General features: G+C 35.6%; 1 protein-coding gene across 1 annotated transcript in view; it reads left to right on the top strand.

The window, feature by feature from the left end:
* The window catches only part of LOC140150532 (gamma-aminobutyric acid type B receptor subunit 2-like), a 219,208-nt gene that overhangs the window by 69,056 nt on the left and 127,000 nt on the right, over positions 1-23,152 (top strand). The gene's annotated exons all lie outside the window — the stretch shown is intronic.

The following is a 23,152-nucleotide window of genomic DNA, read 5'->3' as shown; positions in this document are numbered from 1 at the left end:
TTTGAGTTTATCTATTTAAATAACTGACAATGTTGAAAGGCGAAATGACACTTCGTGTATGTGATGAGTGCGTTATATTCACTTTTCCGTCATGATCATGACTACTTACTCTCTCAATGTAAACGATTTCCACTCTTTCAAGGCGTTGAACGAAGAAAAATACGTCTTTGAGTGGGAAAACACTCTAAAATGATAGAAAGTATTCACTCTTTTGAGAGTATACAGACTACTTTTTTCATTCCTTGTAGAGTGAACTTTTCCACTCAAAAAGGGATTGTCCCCCATTTCACTCTCTCGCTCTTTTTGTTCACTCTTTCCACTCGGTATACATTTAAAGAGTATGACATCTTCGAAACAGGAGTTGTCTACTGGATAAATTCCGTGTATGATTGATCTTTTTTTTTAAATATTAAATACATAATCAATACATATTAGATGTAGATCCATATACTGACATGTTCGGCAAAATACTTGGTTCGCTGAGCTCAGCCAAGCTTTGCTGCCTTCGGTAAAGCATTCTAGCGAAGGAGTACCCGTCTTTCAGCAAAGCCCAAAACTATATAAGTCTATAGAAAAATGGCAGGATTCGCTGAGTTTACACACACCGCTCCAATACCAGTGGCGTAGCTGCCGGGGGGGGGGGCAATTGCCCCCTGGCAAAAATTGCCTGTTTGGGCCCCGCCCCCTAGCGCAGGAAAAAAGAGGAAAAAGGAGAGAGAGAGCTCGAAAAATGGGAGGAGAGAGGTAGAGGAACGTGTATGCTACGTGTTTGTGTTGCTTTTAGGGCGCTAGCGCCTATAATTTTATTTTTTTTTTTTTTTGCTCTTTTGGGCCCCCGCCCCATACAGGCTTGCCCCCCCCCCTGGAAAAAAATCCCAGCTACGCCACTGTCCAATACCACTGTTGATCGACTCTATTTTACGGCCATGCTTGAATTGACAACCCCTTGACACCTAATTGACTTTTGACCGCAGACAATGCCCCCAGACATGCTTGTTTAATGACCACCGGGGCATTTGATGAGTGGGTCGTTATGTACTTACTGAACACAAAAGAAATTGATTACGGTTGTGGCATCGACTGGTGTGTATAATCCTGCTCCTTTGAAGACTTTGTATAGTGTTCGCTTGTTGGTATCGAAGGCAGTAAAGCTTTACTGAGCTTAGCAAACCATTTTGGTCGTACGCCCTTAAAATACTCTCATAGACATACGCACTGATGGGTAACTATGCTGAATGGTGCTGTTACACATGTCTTATCAGAAGTTATGTTATATGGCCTATATAGCTCTTTTATCAAAATGACACTTTTATGAATAGAAGATTAATTAATCATTTGTTGTGTTGTTTATAACTTATGATGTCCAACAGGAACATTATTCTAACATTACTGTAACAACTGTTTTTTATGATAAACAAAATCATAATTCACGTCACCAATTGTCACTGCTACGTAAAAATAATATAATATAATACTACGGTGATGTGTTTCCTAAATGAGTTAGTGCTTGATAGGGAATTCATTTAAGATGGATCCAATGAATCATTTTAATGACAACAAACGTCTAGCAGACTCACTACTTTATGGATATGGATTACTACGAGTCAAAATTAAGATAAAGATATCATGTATATCATGTGTATAGGAAAACAATTATGAGTTAATCGTCCAATATAACATATATGTACGAGACATCGAAAACATCAGATATACTAAATTGCATTTTAACATATATTCCGAAAGAAATATAATGGCATATTAATCTCTTTTTGCTCTCATCAATCTAGGCATTAATTTGAGTTGTAACCTGGAGCAGTTTACTGGTTAATTACGCTGTTTAGGCGATTCGTATTTTCTTGTAAGCGCAACAAGCCGTTGTTTATTGTTTTGTTTGTTTATTTGTTTGTTTATTTGTTTGTTTATCGTATAAACACTTAATGTGTGACATTTTATTGCAAAGTAACTAACCATCAAACTACTCGCGGTTGCAAGTCATGCAGTATATGGATTGCTGAGAGCAAAAAAGGGTTAAACTATTGACACGGTATAGTGTCCTCTCGATACACGTTTTTTTTTACAATACAATTTTTAAACTTAGAATATGTGATGTTTTTGAGTTAATACCATTAAAAATTACACCAATGGTCTGATACGCTGAGCAATTATACTGGGAACTGACGAACTCCTACATGTGATGAACGATACCCCGAGGATGGTAATCAATATCCTGAGAAAAGAAAGGACTCGTAACTGTATAATGTATCAATTGTATTAGTCCCGTCTGAGTGTCCCTTTAGCGCGTTTTTAAAGCCAATTAAAATTATTGTAATTGCACATTTACTCAGGTGCCCATAAAATAGTACTAATATATTCTTACACCAAAACATCAGGTGGATGTCATCGTAAATCAAGTATATACTTTAATATTACCCACTCCATTATGCACAGGAACTAAATTATACACTTTTTCCTGAGTAATACCGTGATCTGATCTTCTTGCAAGTAGTATGTAATATGGCAACAGTTTAAGTGAAGACCTAAACGCAACAAGACCGTAAGTCCATATTTGGCATTTTGAGATATGATCGTTTAAACTTTTTAAAATAAGCTAATTTGGAAACCCAAAAAACCTTAATATTGATACTAATCAGGTACATGGGTAGAGGCAAGAAGAATCATTATCAAGCAAGTAAATATCTGTAATATTGATCGATATTGATCGATTTATCAATTTTGGACTTACGGTCTTCTTGCGACATTGGACAATTTCTCATTTTTGACCCCTCTTGGCCCCTCACGTGACCCCTATGGGGAGGGGGCCAAATTAGAAAAAAAATTGTCAAAATTGTTGTCTTCCTCCAATAACTTCAAAACCACCTGTAACTCAATTTCGTCAAAAGTGGACTTACAGTCTTCTTGCGCTTAGGTCTTCAAGTACTGTTTCATCACTTGCTGAAACTATGACGTTTTTATAGCTTTACGAGTTGCTTGATTGGTGAAGATATTAATTCCCAACCAACACCAGCGTGTAAAATAGGGCCCGTCCGCACGACCGAGACGGGCTACTTTGTCTTCGGACGAGCTATTTTCATAACCAACTCGTCCGACAGACGTCCTGAAATGTTACCACTTTAACTAGTTTAGTGGCGTACCTAACCAGGACAAAATTGACAACATTTGTGATGTTGTTTTTTTCGTTTGGCTTCTACAAGCCAAAATCCTTATTTCGGCCCATTTCAGCATTATATTATAAATATTCGGGCGCTTCCCTGTAAAGTCATTTTGGTGTCAGGTAATGACGATTTTGCAACTTTGCCCATCTCGGACATTATGTTCATTGATAACTAAACTCTAAGACAGCGTCCTAGCACCGATACGTCAAAACTAAAGTTACACATAAAATGTATGGACAGGTTAGTTTCAGGAGCAGCCTGTCATGCCGACTAGTTGCTTTTTTTGATTAATTTTACACACTGCCAACACACTTCTTCCTCCTCAGCAGCAGTAGCTACAGCATCACCATGAACAACATTAGCAGCAGCAGTATCACAGGCAGATTTAAGAATACTGAAACCAATATTGTCCCAGGCAGAAGTGGTTATATATAAAGTTAATTGACAATATATAAACCTAGATTTGCAGCAAAATATTTACTTAAGTAAAAATATATTAAATTTTGTATTTTTAAAGCAGTTTTATTATTACATTATAATTTGGAAAATAATAAAATCACTGTTGAATAGTGTTGAAACCTATATATTCATCCCAAGGCTTTCAATGACATTTATCTCACCTTATGAGCTGGATCCGGCTGTCGATCTCATTGCTCAGCCTACATTATTCATTTCTTCTTCTCATTTCAAAATATTAGCTGTCGTATCAAATTAATCACACAAATGAAACACGTGTATGTTTATGGGACTAAACAGCGAAACATTTTGTTGATGAAGTTGCTCCTTACGGTTACACCCAACCGTTGATATGACAGGTGGGAGTTAAATAGTTGGAATACTTCAAGAAGTTGTGTTGTATATATATATAATAATTGATCTGAACCGCCGGTTTATTAAATACGCAATTATATCACGCAATACATAGCGCATGAGTTTGGTGTTATAGTTTGGAGTTTGGTGCGCTCGTATTTACAATACACAATACTTGACGTCGATCTGGCCCAATAGGTGACCCCGACCATCCGGGTACTTATTTTACATGACGCTACAGTGCCTACACTTACGCTTTTCAACCCACAATAGACCGTGGAGCAGTGCGACTAGTTGAAGACTTGTAGCAGAGCTTATTCAGTCTGTTTACATTTTGTTTTGACCTCGAATCGAGCTAATTTCTGGGCCGATTTCGGTAAAATAAAGGTTAAATACTTGGCGAAAATTGCATTTTATGTGAAGCTGAACACATGAACATGTAGAGGAGAATCTTTATTTTTGTTGTTGGCTGGAGGCCCCATGCCGAGAAATTATAGAAATGGTAGTATTTTGGCCTATTTGAAAAGGGACACACCTCAGAAAACTACAAATTTGACTTCTGAATCGGATTTGTTGTCAACGGAGGTCAACGGCATGTGACATCACCTCCGGGGTCACCTATACGCAACTTTCTAAATATGTATTAAGGATGGAGACACTTTTTGACTTTCTTTCTCTTGTAACTATTCAGTCTGATTTCAATGATGGCTTCTGAAAAAGATCTGTAAAACTATACTTCTAATCACATTCTCTAATATGTTTCCTATACTATTTTCTACTATTCTCTACAGAAAAATATTGAAATAATAACAAGTGTGATAGGCTTTTCATGATAAAAGGTACAGTTAACAGATACATGTATCGATTAAAGTATCATGATGACATTCGCGTACTTTAGAACTTTGAAACAGTTTAAGTTAAAAAAGTCCCCCTTTTCCACCTAAATGGTGAGTTTGCCCAATTTTCATAAACGTATTCTTTAATGTTCATATTGTTGAAGCATCACAGAAAAATGCATTATGTGAACAGATTAGCGTGTAATCTAGGTTAACGAGATTGAAGAGCTTGGATTTTGTTGTACTTTTGAAATTCACTACCAGGTTGAGTGATATTTCGTTTCATGGGCATGCTCATACTCAGTGCAAAAAAATGGGTAAGTACAATAGCTGCGGCATGCCCTGTGCATATTTGGCAATTTACACACAGTATATTGTATTCATCTATACAATGGCAATTACACATGGAAGCTATTGCACTTACCCACTTCTAGCACTGAACAGTCGATATACAGATATCATTTTCACCGTGACCTTAAGTTTGTTGCTGATAGGGCAGTAACGAGAAAATGACTACATATCGGATGCTACGTCACCACCTTATTGCTTACCAAATAGGATTATGCTGACAGAAATCTACTGATTTTGTGATTCTCATTCAAATACTACCGTACTTGAGGTATTGGTTGCTTTGTCAACAGTCATTAATCCATTACTCATACAGCTTCAATGTTGCTAATCATTTTTATTCTGTGTAGATTTTTGCAAGAACTCTCATAAAAATTCGTTCTTACTGTCTGAAGTAAAGGAGAGTTCATGTTCATGCATGAATATAGGAGGTCATCCTTCCTTTAAGACCACCTTCTATACAGGGCAGATTACTTTTTATTAATGTAAGCAAACAAGTGGTGTCCATCCGTCTTGAAAAGTTTATGGGGGAAATTTCCCCAAAAGAGCGGGGGGACACATCCACGTATCGTTCCAGGATTTACTCTTATCATCCCATGAACAGCACACAACATCGTATTTTTTTACTTATTATTATTGTTATTAATATTATTATTATTATTATTATTATTATTATTATTATTATTAGTAGTAGTAGTAGTAGTAGTAGTAGTATTAGTATTAGTATTATTATTATTATTATTAGTAGTAGTAGTAGTAGTAGTAGTAGTAGTAGTAGTAGTAGTAGTAGTAGTAGTAGTAGTAGTAGTAGTAGTAGTAGTAGTAGTAGTAGTAGTAGTAGTAGTAGTAGTATTTTGGTTGCTCAGTTAATGGTAATAAGCAAACTATCCTAGCGTGATGTTGTGCGACGATATAAATGATTTAATAAGCATATATATTGTTATGATACGTTACAAGACTCAAGTCCAAATACACCATTTCCCAAATACACTTCAGAATACAACAAAACACACTGAAAAGTTAAATATGATTTAACAATAATTTTGATAATAAATCAAATACATAATACGAATGTTACTTAACCAGCACCCTTTTTTTTTTTTGTTGATTGCAATGTTCTGTTATACTCAAGGTTTTTGATGTTTCACTGATTCACTTGTTTGCGTTTTCATAAACCAGACTTCAACAAGTCGACAGAAGAATATATTCCTTCCTTGGAACAGGTACACACTTTGGCGTATGTTAGATCTGCCCCGTTATTACTGGATAGTAGCAGTGGCGTAGCCAGTGGGGGCCAGGGGGCCGGTGCCCCCCCCCCGCTCGTCATGGCCATCGGTACATGTAAGGCCGTCGGTAGACGGAAGGCGTTGTTGAAAAACAGGGTGACAGAAAAAAGGAGAGAATTGTAAAAAAATGATGAAAAATTGAGAATTATACATAAAATTTGTTTGTGTTTTTATGTTGGTATCGCCTATTATCCCTTTTTTTGTTGCTCTTCACTTTTTCAAACCATGCAAACAAATTTTGCGTCAACAAATCACAACTTCCGTCGGCAAAAAATATTCCCGTCGGTACATTTACAAGTTGTGCCCCTCCAGTTCCAAAATCCTGGCTACGCCACTGAATAGTAGTACATAAGATATATCTGGTTCGAACATGTGGACTGTAAGCACATTACGTAGCCCACAAAAACACTGTAGTACTATATAATCTCTCATTAAAAGTCATGTTTACATTTTCTTATCTACTACACACCAAAATGTCCCATTATATTAATAGCCAATTACTTCATTCTCACTTTCACAACATATGATGTAATCTGGAAATTCCCAAGCCTAAATATAAAAATTAACCTTCACATTACAACACTTCATGGCTTATTTCCAAAATGATGTCATATCCACTTTACCTAGGGAATTCCCAATTCATAAATAGTCCTGACTATTGTAAACAAAGAGAAATGATCAAATTACTCAGGGCACATCACAAAGTGCAATGTTGGGTGTTTGAAGGGGAGTTGGAGGCGGTTCATTTTTAATGAATCCGGACTGAGAAGTGACGGGTTGGTGCCTGAACCCTATCTGGGTATGCCTCCTGCCCCAAGACCCCCCCGAATCTATAACAGTGATTTCATCGGATGTATCTAAACATCCCTCACTACCAATTTATAACATCCTCTGAAGACGCCAGTTTAGCCGGTTAAAGCGGTCTGGTGAGTGTAACAATGTTTGTAGCGGTGAGTGTAGAGGCCGGTCGAGTGCAAATCCGTCGGAACACGCTTTTCAATACGGAACCCTAACCCTAACCCTAACCCTAACCTTATTCCTAACCCTAACCCTAACCCTAACCCTAACCCTAACCTTAACCCTAACCATAACCATAACCCTAACCATAACCTCATCGTGACATCATCCAAGCAGCAAAGTTCATTTGCCATTGAAAAGGCGTTATCCGACGGATCTGCAGTCGACAATTATGTGTACCAATGTTTGTAGCGTAGAAGCTTAATCTGCTTTCTATTCACAGTATTGATATTTTACATGGCGAAGAAACGTTTGACTTTCAAATCAACATGTACCATCGTCGCAAGGATATTTGCACGTGCAGGTAATTTTGAACACACATTTATGTTCTAACGTTATAATATCAAATCAATTGAGCTCGTATTTTATTTCCAATTTTATGACACCTTACGCCATTAGTTTTCTTACACAACAGTTCACTGTCCTCATAAAACAAAACTATTGATATTTAAGATTATGTACAGTATTCAATTTCAAAAGATGAATAGACTTGTCAACCAAACATTCATTGAGTTTATCTGTTTAAATAGCTGACAATGTTGAAAGACGATTGGCACTTCGTGTATGTGATGAATGACATCCTCTAACAAGAGTTTTTTTTAAAGGACTAATGGAACAATTCCGTTCTAATTGTTTGCTCATATCGTATTATATATTAAATGTATATCCATATATCCATGCAAAATATTAAAACTAAAAAGTCTGGTTCATCGACATACGCATTGCTAGGTAACTATAAATGTGAATAGACCTGCTACATATATCTCATCAGAAGTTATCATATGTAGAGTATCAGCCGTAAAAGTGATGATGTGACAGGATTAACTAACATATAGCAATAGGTTGAACCATTTTTTGAATATATCGCCCTGCACTACAATCAGGTTGCACTCATCACCTGTGTATACATATGGGTGACTTTTTATTGTGGTCGAATAAAATTTGAACTTGGAATATGGAATTGCACACATGGCTAACATTTGGCGAACACATTTTCGTAATAAGTGACCCCTAGTAGAGTTTATACTAATTCTGTTGCATGTATCACCGTGGGCTCAATTGATTCGCCAATCTGCAGTACTATTAAGGATTTCACCAACATATTATCTTCTATAACTAATTCCACATACATTACATCAATGGTCTGACACAGCAACTGTACTGGTAATTTATGAACTCCTATATGTATATGTATGATCGATACCCCGAGGACGGTAATCAATATACTAAGAAAATAAAGGAATTGAATGTTGCAAGGACCCATATATATTCGTCCCTTGTGTGATGTCCCTTAAGCGTTTTTTAGAGTAATTATAGTTATTGTAATTGAACATTATCTCAGTTGCATATAAAAATATTATTCAATATATTCTTAAACCCAAATATCAGGTGGCTGTCATCATAAATCATTTATATATTATAAGTGGCGTTTTCGTTAATATGATCAAAGGAGAAGTAAAATATATAACTTTGTAAGAACATGTTAGTGGCTTTTGAAACCATGTGGGGTTTCAAATTAGATATGGTATTCAATGTCAGCATCAACCGCTTTAAAACACTTTCATCAAGGTAATTAGTGGCTTTAAATAGTTATGTTTGTTCTAATTAAATTTGATATGCCACGTATGTAACAACACCTGTGTTCATCTTGATTTACATTCACGTGTACAACACTTTATTGAATATGATCTTGACATGACTTGAAAAAAAGGTAAGTAAAGTCATGAAAAGTTTGGTAAGAAAAATCATTGAAATGTGCGTAATCTTGAATGAATCTATTGTATAGAAGTTGGCTTTTGTTTAAAAAAAGAACTATGACGATCTCTTCCGATGTGAATGCGGCCCGAATAATCAATAACAAATCCAACATTTCCTGTATTTGCTGTAGGTAGACCGCGTGATTTTTATACATAATAATATAGTTTTACGATGTAAACTTCATATCAAACATTAATAAAATTATTTTATGCAATAAAATTGACAAATATGACTGATCAATAATGTAACCAAAACTGTGTTCGCCTATTAAGTTACATCGTTTACCAATCTCAGATGCACCTGCTCGCTCTTCTTGATGTACACTCTCATATTCCTGTAAAGCAAAGTCATTGTAATTTCTGATTTGTCTTTTACGTTGCTCTATGAGGATAGAAATTGTCTTGCCAGGATGTGAATTATTCACCCACATTTCAACAACTGAAGTTGATGTTTTCTTTCTCTCAAAAATGAATCTCCGGTGTATATAAAGTTAGAACAAATATATGACGCTTTTCCGAAAAATGTATAAATAAAAGTCCTTTCTGAATATAAATGAGATATTGCAGACACTTTATATATATATATATTTTACTTTTCTTCAAAGAATTAAATAATTGTTGCGATATACTCTCATAAGTCATAAATGAATAGAATCTATTCGTATTTGACTGAAGCACCTATTTGGAGATATATTAAATAGGATATATTCAAAATGATAAGTAAATTATAATCATGAAATAAATCAAGTTCAATGGTCGGTACACATTAATGATGGAAAAAAATCAGATGGACATGTCGGATTCGAACCGATGATTTTTAGATGACTATATAGACCGATGCGTTTACCATTAAGTCATGAGTATTGCGAATACATAGGAGTAGTAATGTAATGGATCCAAATTTGTAGATGCTTGGTAGATCCAATATCAAAAAAATGCCTATAGATAATTTTAAAAACATTTAGTTTTGTATGTATTATTGACAAATACAATTTTACATTAATTTTGATTAATTTGTTGATCGGTCTGAATAACCAGCATCTAAGCAGCGTCAACGGTCGAACCAAAGATCGGGAAAATTTGGCTGCGATGACTATTAAAATAACATCCGTAGGTCTTAGGTTTGATCCGTGTTCGTTGAATTCCATTGCGGACTGCACCAGAGCGCTACTTTTTTTATTTTATATCAAATGTCATAATTACATACAATGGTTAGATAAACATGATAAATTCATTACAAAATATATCGGGTGATTGGAATTTCCCACAATGAGTTGCTTCATCGTCAGTCATATGAATTCACTAGGTACCAAAGTTAAAAATTCGATGCTTCATGGATCAGTTGACATGATTCTAGTCAAAACTATTCCAAGATTAAAAGCAAATTTAGAGTGTATGCGTGTTGCAACGTACTGAACGCATTTTAGAGGGGAAAAGTTACAAGCCAAATTAAGGTTTCCACGTTTGTTGGATTAAATAATGTGGTTAACTTAAAGGGGCATTTCGTGATCCACAGCCTCATCCCCCCACTTTTCCCAAAAAAGGTTGAGATTTTTACACCACTGGATACCTCTGGCTACATAATGTTTATGTACCAAATATTTCTTGCAGATTAATTCGTTTAGCAAAAATATCGCCAAATTTGAATTTCGTTCTGGTGCACCAGAACGAAATTACAACACATTACTGTCTATGGAGCAGTGTAATACACATAATCATGTATAACTCGCAAACGCAAAATCGGAATCAACTGAAATTTTGGAAATAAGCTTTTTTCGTGGATATCTACTGAACAATGTCATAAAAAGAGGATGCTAGGATCACGAAATCCTCCTTTAATGCAGAAACTGAAAGAAAAACTGCTGAAATGTGTTAAAGAAGTGACAGCAGCCACATTAAGTAGCGAATTTAGAAAATATCATATATTCATACGAGAGAGATGCTTGCATGAGACTATTTAGCTTCAAGGCATGATAAGCATAAGAAAATGCCCTCAACCATATATCTGAGAGGTGTTTTACTTGGCCATGCAATGCAAAGTTTAAATTATCTTTTTCTTTTCTTTCCTTTTCAATTTCGTTAACATAAAAGCCATTTGACTTGGACAAACGTACTAATTTGAGTTATAATTGCATCTTGATAGACCAGGTGTCTGTGGTAAGTATATCTGCTTGAGGATATTGAGAATGAGCATTGGTGATGTGCGATTACATTACCATAGTATTGAAGTGTTGACAACCGAGGCAGTTTCTGCTCTGCCTCATCGCAGATAAAAGAACGTCCTCTTCACTCAAGCGCAAAGATGCAAAAAATGAATAGTGTCAGTAGCTTACTCCACACTCACGGGTTTGTTATTTACATTTGCTATTGATCGAAGCTAATGTTTAGAAATGGTCGGTGAAACACGCTTAGTTGCATGTTAAAAATGTAAGACTGGCCGGATGCAAGGAAATTGCGTAGGACGGATTTTTCATTTAGTTTTAAATGCTACTAAATTGAGATGTATTGATTGCAGAATCGCTTATGATCATCGGCTCCGGGAAAGAGTAGGGAAGAAAGAGAATTCAGGTTTGTTGTTAGTAAAAGCGACAAATGTTAGTGAAATGTCTAACGAAAATCTATAAAAAAAATGTGGAGAAGGGAATGTAGAGCTAATATGAGATTATTCTAGACAAACCTTGCCCTTTAATATCTACAATTATATCTAGGGGTATATATCGATATTGTAATGCACATTTAAAACGGTTGTGTGATATGAATTATTTTACCTTATCCTTAAGTAGACTTTACCTAAAAAGAGTATTTCCATTTCTTTTTTTGTGAAACAGTTATTCATAGGGCAGCCAGGTGTGGGTAAAATTTACCCAAACGTCCATACAGTGTATAACTTATAAGACTGATTCTAGACCTATGGTTAATTTTAAAGAAGGTAGAAATATACACATACGTATTTTGAGCTATTGCGGTCGTCACACATTGAAAGATCAATGTACAGTAAATCCTCGATCAGGATCAAGAAATAATAGCTCTTTTGGCGCTCTTGGCTGTTTAGTATACTCAGGAGAAATAATGGTGGGAAGTTGAGTGCTTCAGGGAGTGAGTATATGACGGCGATAATGAAAGAAATGTACTTACAAAATTTGTGACCGCTTCGAAAATCCGTAAAATAAGCCGTGTTGGGATTACACATTGACTATCCGGTTTTTAAAATGATTTTCAACCGGTCACAGATTTTTGTCTCCCACGTATCGTTTTACGATGAACGCCTGTTGTAAATTAATACAATAATATCTTTCATACCAGTGTCTTTGACTAACAAGTTTTAAATGTGTTGTAAATGTGTATAAACTAATATTTTTCATACCCTTGTCTATGGCTACAAGCTTCATGGACATTATTTTACATGTTTGAAATAAAACATCGTAAAAGCCTGAGTGGCCATTGATCGAGTTCAATGCACTCATAGAAGACGACAAATTCACACCCTTTGCTTCTTTACAAACACAATTAACCATCCAAGTGTATATGATATAATGGAAATTTCTAACTATAACTTAGTTCGACCATCCATTACCATCGCATGGTTACTGCTATACAGCTTGATTTCTCAGCTGACAGATATACCAGAATTGAACATATTGTGCCCGCAATGGCAATTATATAAAAGTTTCTGTGAAACAACAAAGTAACCTTTAGTTTTAGCATAAAATCTCAAAACAAATTATGGTCGCAATGTAAAATTCTTGCTTTGAGAAATCTCTTTCTATTAAGTATGAGAAAGTAATTTAATTATTTAAAATTAGCCTACATTATTATACTAGTTTTAGTTACTCTTTTTTCAAATTGCTGAATTTTTCCTTCGTTTAAAAATATGGCTAAAGTAACAAAAAATTGGCTTTTAATAAATTTTGACCGAAGGTTTCATCGATTTTGAAATTTAAGTTATTTATAAGATGGCCGCAAAAAATGGCATTAAAAATCATATTTCCTCGCGCTTTTCTCAAAAACTGTTCATTTTGTCAAAACTCTGCTGTGCTGTGTTGAAATCTTTGCATCATTTTATTTCTTAACATATATACTTTTAAGTACTTATATCATTTCTTTTAAGATACAATACAAAACAATGTCAAACATCTCTCACTTAGAGTGAACCTACCTGTCCCCTTAACCTTTTCAGGGGAATTTTAAGGTAGCTCAATCATATCACTGGGTTCGAACTGTGATCGTCACACACTGATTTCAAAAGCTTTCAAAAACAAATATGACCGGTCAATAGTACTTCCTTTCATACCTCATCATTTTACCCTTTATAGAGCCTTTCACAAAACCCCTGCAAGTCATAATACAAAATATTTCCACCTTTCCTATTTTCTTTTGAGTTGTCCAATTGCTGAAATTTGATACGTGATCATGTGTAGTCCCAAGCGCATGCTAATGTGACAATTATAACGCCACTTTGAGCAAAATTCCCAAACGGTGTGTCAATGTAGTGTGTTTGAATACGGATATGGAATGAAAACGACGCTAAAGGGGCGGTGATGTGGGTATATTACTTAGCTTGATTCCATCATTATACTAAGAATTGCATGCTACACTAAGGCACAGGAAACGTCTATTTACATGATGAAAGGAACGGGTCAAATGTACACTATTGGTTTTTAAGAGGGGCTGCGATACCGATAGTAAGGATACGATATAGCAATAGAGCTTTGCAAATCTGGTTTGACGCGAGATGCACTATTTATTACCCACGCGCCTTGCTCGAGGGAGACACATATGCTGATTTTATCCTTTCGGAGGGCAAGGGTAAAATAATAGGAGTGTTGATTCTACTTCTTTTTTGTGATATATAGATATTTTTAGTTTTGAAATTCTCTCCGTAGAACGTTGCTAACTGCAAAGTAATAAATAGATTGTTTTTCTTAGACAACCATCCCCAAAAACCTACAAAGAATACAGATTGTATCCACATGATGGTTCTCTGTCAGTTTTATGGTATTGGACGTTAAGTTGTCGGTCCCGTTTACATGTATATCGCATTCAGTTTGGAAAAGAGTAGGGTGCTAACCACTGACTGTCCTGGTGTTGTTTGTGTATTTACAATTGAAGTACTGACATAATGTAGTGTACGGTTGTCGTCCTAGGAGAAGTGAGCTGATTATGATATCGGTATAACAGCAGCAGTGCGATCTGAATGAAATACCGCTACACAATAAGCGTTAGTATGTATAATGTGTGTATTTATTTAGGTTATTATTTAATTAAAAGGTATATTCTTATTAAGCTACATGTATCAATTTCATGTATCAGTTTCTTATATTACAAAATGAAATCCCAAAGTATTGCTTCTTAACCCATTAATTTATTTTCATCGGACTTAATTGTTGCATTATAGGTATTGTATTACATAGCATACGCCCGGTAATTACTGGCCAAAGCCAAACTAAGTAGACCTGTTATTATGATAAGGCAAGAGAGGTTGCGAAGTTGTGAAAGTTAAGCTTATACTATTAATGCGTGTTTTCAATATCAGGCGTCTAATGATAAATTCTGGATTTATATAGCGCATTTTTCCAGAGGTTTCTTAGCAAAAAACTTCAAAGAGTTCAACTGCGAGTATTTTAAATCTCGATTTAAAAATCGAGATTCAATGGCGTGAAGAGGAAGATTTTCCTGTGTGAATAATCATTTAAGCAACTCGCCTCAGTTATTTTAATACTTATTAAAATTATTTCGTCTCTACATGTGTTGGGTGACAATTTCTTATCAATGCAAAACCATTATAAATGTTATTCGTGCATAGAATTCCTTTATATTGAATTGATATGTTTTTATCTGTACTGATACCAAAGCTGAAACAAAGGTCGAAATATCAAAATTTATTTTGCTTTGTTTACTAGATGCTTGCAATGAATGAATGTCAAAAATTCTTTTCACGTTAATTGTTAAACAATGTAAATTACGTCACGCTTAAGGGCTGGGGTATGAACGTTTGGACAGTATTTATTTTGGGACATTAGAGCACATCAGACATATCGAATTGCATTCTAAATACAAAGAATGTCATTCTGATATCAAAATAATTTTGATTTTTTGAAATTCGCAATTTAATACACATTTTATGGCAAATCATTAAAAATTGATATTTTTGATATTTAACAGTACTTGAAGTAAACTTTGTAAATCTGATGATTTATACTTAAAGTGTATGTAGGTGGGATGAAAAGCCGACGATCAATTGAAAATTTTGACCTTTTGTATTGAAGATATGGATTTTTTCCCAAAACACCCCAAAAAATAGGTCTTTTGGGAAAAATCCATACCTTCATTATAAAAGGTCAAAATTTTCAATTGATCGTCGGCTTTTCCTCCCAGCTACATACACTTTAAGAATATATCATTAGATTTATAAAATTTATTTCGAGGACTGTTATATATCAAAAATTTGACAAATATCAAATTTTAATAATTTGTCATAAAATTTGTATGATATCGTGAATTTCAAAAATGAAAATTATTTGATATCAGAAAGACATGCTTCGTATTCAGAATGCAATTCGATACGTCTGAGGTGCTCTCATGTCCCACAAAAAATACTGTCGAAACGCCATAAACGCTCATTCTAGATCCCTTAAGTATGCACTAACCGCGGCGATACCTAGGCTAACGCTCGCAGTCATCATCATTCTAACGCAGTTTCTAGGTAACGAATCATCCTAGATGGTTATATTTAGTCCTTGATTGACTTGTTTTTATAACGAACAATTATTTTGAGACTAGTTTCGGTGAAATCGGAGCACTTTTCACCTATGACCAATGTGGGGCCAACAAAATGACTACAAAACGCCTTGTATTTTTGCGCTTATAACTCAAGATCAGAAAGGCTTGTTGTACCTCTTATAACTCCTAGAAATGAGAGGAATAATGAGAGGAAGTTTCAAATTTGACCTTTGATTTACTTTTTAATGTTTGGAACATCTTGAATGTATATTGGGACCGTCTAAGAAAGCTAAAAAGTTTCACTTTAATTTAGTCCTGAGGAATGTAAATGGGTGGTGCTAGCTCCATATCTATATCTCCCTTCATCTTAGCCTGGTTTTATTTTCTTATGACGGTATCATTGTCTATGCTATATTCATTTCAAAGTGAGGTAAAAACTGATAGAATATTCTTTGTGCATTGGTAGTGCTTGTAGCGAAGTGGCATATCTGCTTAGATATACGTACACGGTTTTGAGAGATGAGTGATAGATTATGAATAATTTCACAATCAAAGATATAGCTTTTAAATATAAATGATATAACTGGCATCATTTCCTTTGATATTTTCTTCAGAGTGATTCGTATCGTAGTGTTACATGACCTTAAGATATTCTGATGAGAGAATTGTAATATATCATGTATGTCAGTATAGTATAAGTTAAAAAAGATGGCATAAGCTTGACATGCTTGAGGACAAGAGCAATAGGCACGGCATCAAAGGGATCATTGTGTCCGTCACTGAGGTATTCTGTATTCGGATTCTGACCTGCAATATTACCACCATACACCTGCAATGTAAGGAAATTGTGTTATTTACCCCGAAGAAGTTTTGATTCTAAATAATGTCTTTATATGAGTATTAGATTGGCTACGAGTGCAACGGATGTCCTTTTGTGGCAGAAAAGTGTATCAAAATACACCAATGAATGTTCTTGATCTAGTAATTATTATGACAAAATTAATCAACAACAATGTGCCTTTTATGTAATGTTTTATACACCTGCCATGAATGGGAGCCTTAGAATTGTAATATGCGGAATGGCTATACTTACAGGGTGTCCCAAAATAAAGAGGCCCCTCATTGCGCCCTCTTTTTCTCCTATTTCTGACAAGTTGATTTAATATATTTTGGTATTTTAAGAAACCTTTAATCGGTAGTTTTAATAAACCAAAACAATTATTTCAATCGGCTCACAACTTTTGAAGATATGCCCTTTTGAATAAAAGTACCCGTTTTTCACTCTGTCCACGGATAGCAAACAGAGAGGTTGGGATGGCTCATGCTGTGGAGTGGCCTGCCCGATTTGATTTTTTTCCTTTGTGTGAAAATCGAAGATCTTCGCTAACGTGTTCAGCGCACAAGGGTGGTACGCAACGCAATTGATGCAATGAGGACCAGGGCTGAAACCTGTATTCGCCAAGGAGGCAACCAGGTAGAGGGCAGAGCAGCACAGTAAATTCACTTCAGAAAAAACAAAGACAAACCAAGCAGCCTTTTAGGGCTATCTTTTTTCCTAAAAAGAGAAATGACTTATGTTGTAAATAAAAAAAAAGCAAGAAACAACAAAGGAAGAGAGGAAAAAACATAATAAAACAAAAATGCATAAATAACCAAGAAAAAATAAGTAATTGCAAGTAAAGCAAAAGAAGTCCCATTCGGCATCCATTTTACCCACAAATTAATGACACTATTAACAAAATCCATTGCCCATAAACCCACCGGTAAAGCCCATTCCATAAATAAAGTTATATCATTGAGGAATGTTTGATATTCATGCATGATATGTGTACTCCTTTTCATTCTTTGAAGTAGCCAAACCTTCTCCGTGGACAGAGTGAAAAACAGGTAAATTTCTTTAAAAGAGCATATCTTCAAAAGTTGTGAGCCGATAATTGCTTTGGATTATTAATGCTAACGATTCAAGGTTTCTTGAGATACCAAAATATATTTGATCAACTTTTCAGAAATAGGAGAAAAAGAGGGCGCAATGAGGGGCCTCTTTTTTTGGGACACCCTGTATTATGTATATCTATATTAAAAGCAACTTATCAACGTAGCATGAAATGCTACGTGTTTGTCGAAATAACGTTCGGACATTACAATTTGTAAGTATTGTATTATAGTAATTCGGTCATTTTACAATACGTTGTTGCTGCGGAGAGGCCAAAATATACACTAAAATAGCAATGTACAATTAGAAAAGATACATTTTCTACCGTATTTATTGATCACACACGGAATCCTTCGTGGAGCTATTTTCAACATTATTGTTATCACACTCGCGTGAAAATCCTATCGAGACTAGAACGGCGATGTCGATGCTGGAGGTCAAAATTGGACTGGCAGGAGCAATCGCTGGTGGCGCATCGTATCGAGAATTGTGAAAATTTCCTCAAGATATCGGTGCAGAATAGAAGCTGCAGCTGAATATTTTGGGCTTATTATCTATATCACGGTGATCATGATAATAACATAACAAATGGGGGCAATTGTATATGCAGCAAGCATATGACTCCCAAACTTAAATAAAATAACTTTTCTGCATGTTAATTATAATATGTAGAAAAATTGTGTGCAGAAAATGCCGCACACGCCATAGAGCACTAGCCTTGACAAATGTTGAAATACAATAATCCTACAGCATTTACATGACCGACGCGTGCGCCCTGTTTATCGCGTATTCTTAAACACTTGAGAACGTTCCTGCAATCTTATTGGTTCTTACCCGTGTGATATGACATGATATCACACGGGTCAGCGTGTGTGCATCGACGCGATACGCGTACTCGCTATTTGAACCAATCGGAGGCGCATAGCAACAACGGGACTGATCGATTTTAAGCCCTAGGTAATTCTTTACAAAATGTAGGATTTAATTTATTAAAATTTGTAATACTTATGATATTTTTATTTGAATTGAAGTGTTTAAGAATGAGAATAAAGGTATTGTTTTTAGCCGCTGTCGTGCATCTATCGTCTCATATAACACGGGCAACATCATTATTTTTGGCGTAAAACAACTCGGCTTCGCCTCGTTGTTTTACTTAAAATAATGATGTCGCCCGTGTTATATGATACGATAGATACACTCCAGCGGCTAAAAACAATACCTTTATTCTCTAATTTCACGCCAGGATCACACGATGCAACGGGCCTTAGATAGCGAAATTCACCCAACTATGAGTACTGCCGACTTCCTTAAAGATTTTCACTAAACGTCAAGGATTCCGATAAGTAACAGTTCATGGCTTCTTTGTATCCTTTTTGTTTGATAGGTAACATAAGCTTATTAACCACACTTAAGTGCCTATTTACCAATTCCAATCTCAAACGATGTACCTTTGACAGTAATTGTATCTATTGGCCTTTTTGGTGAGATTCTAAAAGAGAGAAGCGGAAAGGCGGCAGACACACGCTACCAAATGAATATAAAGACGGGTAGAATTACCTTCTCGCTTAATACTGAAGCATGATGATAAGACGGTGTGTGCTAACAAAAAAAGTCTTTGAATGTATTCAATCAATAGTAGTATATAATCCGTCGACCGTATCACATAGTGACGTATTTGCAAATACGCATTTCGAGAAAATCGAATTTGAAAGTTTAGGGATTTTCATTTACTCTTGATTAAAACATTATTGTCGATTAAAACCTTAAAAGTAATACAAATATACCATATTTTCAATGTAATTCACTTATTACAAAAAGCAAAACTTTTTCTGCAACAAATCAATATTAAATAAAATACGTCACTATGTGAAAAGGGCTAATGACAATTCGCCGCCGTATACGTCGTAAAATACGTCAGTATGTGAAACAGTTGTGCAAGTAAATACGCCACTATGTGAAAACGACAAAACAGCATTTTTACCGTGCAATGACAAATGTCTCACAAATATGTCGCGCAAATACGTCACTATGGGAAACGGCAAATTCGTCCAATTGCAGATACGACTTACTGGGTTTGCGCAGTATAAATCGTCAGCAAATACGTCGTTATGTAATACAGACATTTCAAGGTTTTGCAAATACGACATAGTTACATTAATTAGTAGCTTACTAATTAAGCCACTTTGAGGCACGTTTTTGGTTAATATAGCCTATAGAGTAGAACATTTATAACAAACTAATGTTTTTCTCAAAAATGTTTAAAATGTCGAATACGTCACTATGTGATACGGCCGGGAATGTAATATGGGCCATTACGACAGCAGGCCTAGGCCTATGACACAAAATATTAAACCAATAATAATGAAATGTAAAAACGGGCTTTTTACGGCATACCTATATATACAGTCAAGATGAATCAACTGAAATTCTGGCGATTCACAATACGATGCGCCGCCAGCGGTTGCTCTTGCTAGTCCAATTTTTGACCTTCGCGGTCGGCATTGGCGTTCTAACCACCATTGATCACACACGGAATCCTTCGTGGAGCTATTTTCAACATTATTGTTATCACACTCGCGTGAAAATCCTATCGAGACTAGAACGAGTGTGATAATAATAATGTTGAAAACAGCTCCACGAAGTATTCCGTGTGATCAATAGATAGAAAATGGATCTACTATTGTAAATTACTGTGTTACTGTGTTGACATCGTTATATTGACATTTAAACACATTATGTTCCTGTGTTGTATTCGTATTACGCGGGCTTTGGATGTCGACATTTTCCCATTATTACGTATTTTGACTGGAGGCGCATCGTATTATGAATTGACAGAATTAAACCATATTCTTAGTCAGTGGGAGTGGTCTAGATCGTAGACACATAATCTGATTGGACAATCGCATGGGTGCATGTCGTCTTTCAGGCCGTAGACGACCCCACGTCATCATGAGTGTTGATAACGCGTAACACGCTTGTAGAGGTGCGAGTGTATCGCGTGGTATGTGTAAACTAGTGAGGAATACGCGCACGCGCTAGCAGCTAACTTGATTGTAGACAGCTTTGTTATCCAGGATAACCAATATAATAATAACTCTAAATGCCATATACCAGCATCGAAATGTTTTGCAGAATACTACAACTATTTTAGAAGTATATTTTCATTTGATGTATTGGGTATGGGTATCGTTATTTCAAACACACCCGATCTGTGAGCCCTTAATATTGCATAGCCACCATACTTGACAGTCATGTTCCAATGCAACTATTAGTTCTCAATGAGGTACTTTCCACACACTGCTTTACCAATGCATTTCCTTTTATTACCTTAGAGAAAGTGACCCAATCATGCAGTCTTAACTACATGTACTTGAATTTCCTTCTTAAATCGACAATTCCGTGACGTATCTGGGCTTTTAAGTTGGCAAAAAGTAAGACATTTTTATTTCCATCAACGCTCTTAATAGCGACATACAACTCAATCGTAAACTCTGAATATATTGGTGTTCCACATAAAATGTATAAAATGCAATTTGGGAAATCCTATGATCAGATCATTCAGATGCTATTTTTACGATTGAGACGTCAAGTGGTCAGTATCCCAGCCAACACACTATATTTTCACGACGTTTGCTGACGTTGTATTAGGTTGTCATCTATGTTGTAAATACGTAAATTTGTGAACTCGTATTCGTGTTGTGACAACGTTAGTTTTGATGTTGATTTTTGGACGTTGATATAACGTCATTATGCCGTAGAAATGACGTTGTTTGGACGTTAAGTTGCAAACGTATTATTCTAACGTCCCTATTACATCTGATCGAACGTTGTAACAACGTATGAATAATACATTCACTACTTGAAGTCGAAAGAACGTCATATTGACTTTATATCAACGTCGAAAATAACGTTGTCACAACACGAAATTTACACGAAAAACCTGGGCACTAAAAACAATCCGGTTAAGTATTTTAGTGCCCCAGTTTTTCAGGGGTACCCTCTTGGAAGGACAGGGGTTAACATTTACCAATCATTTTGCAGTTACATAAGATATTTTATCGCCCCTGTAATGAAATGAATGATATATTAATAAAAAAAAACCACATCTGAATTACGGATACGTGTATCCTTAGTCGATATGTAAGAACGCTTATTGCGTAGCCACCTTACTTGACAGTCATGTTCAAATGCAACCGTATACAAGTCATTAGTACTCAATGAGGTACTTTATCGTTTCCACGCATTGCTTTACCAATACGTTTCTTTTTATTGCCTCAGAGAAGGTGACCCACTCATCATGCTCATGCAGTCTTTAACTACAGGCATTCTTAGTTCCTCCTTGAATCGACAATTCCATGATGTACTATAGGCTTTCAAGTTGACAACAAAGACATAACATTTTTTCCCTTTTTCATCATCGCACTTAATCCTTGTTATCAGCCACATCCATAAAGTAATTTTACACTTCCAAATATATTACTGCTCCTTATTGAATCGTACTTTTTATACAATTTTGGAAACCCTGTGATCAAATTATTCAAATGCTATTTTTATGTTTGGGACGTCAAGCAGTTAGCAGCATTACAGAGTGCATGGCCTGTGCAAAGTAATTAATTATCATGCAATTTGATCACTTCATAATAATGTTCCACACTTTGCATACTCCCTGTGTTCCTTTTCAAATATTTGGTTCAATATGCTATAAATATGATGTAGGCGGTGAATGCTATTTTGACGATTTTTATAGGCTAGGAGCAAGGGGTTTTGAAAAATGGTCGAGTTCCACACTCATGTCTACCAATGCTTAATAACATGAGGTGTTAGGATAGCCCCTCTAGATCGCTGCTAGGGGGTGGTGGACTCAAATTGTAGAGTACGTTTTCGCTAGAGGTCACGAAAGGTCACACAGGAGTTAAAAAACTGAAAATGCATCGATCTTGTTCAAATTACGCGTCTGATTACAAGGTTTAAGAAAATGTATAGTTTGTGCTATCTAAGATCTATCGTTATTGAGTTATTCTACAAAAACCTCATTTTTAGGCTAAATGACATGATTTGGTTGTACATGGATCAAAATTTATAATGTCTCCGATTTGGGCAAAAATGGTAGCAAATTGTTTGTGTAGCTGAATAGAATCCTATCTACTGTGTTCATTTACTGTGATAGATTGCAAACAAGAAGTCAAAAGCCATTGGGTGATCCCTGACTTCCATTGCACATAAAAAGTAAAGTATATCAAAGATGAGCAATTTGCCACCATATTTGCACAAA

This window comes from Amphiura filiformis, chromosome 4, assembly GCF_039555335.1.
Source record: "Amphiura filiformis chromosome 4, Afil_fr2py, whole genome shotgun sequence".
Taxonomy (NCBI): Eukaryota; Metazoa; Echinodermata; class Ophiuroidea; order Amphilepidida; family Amphiuridae; genus Amphiura; species Amphiura filiformis.
This window is presented reverse-complemented; position numbering and strand designations above follow the sequence as displayed.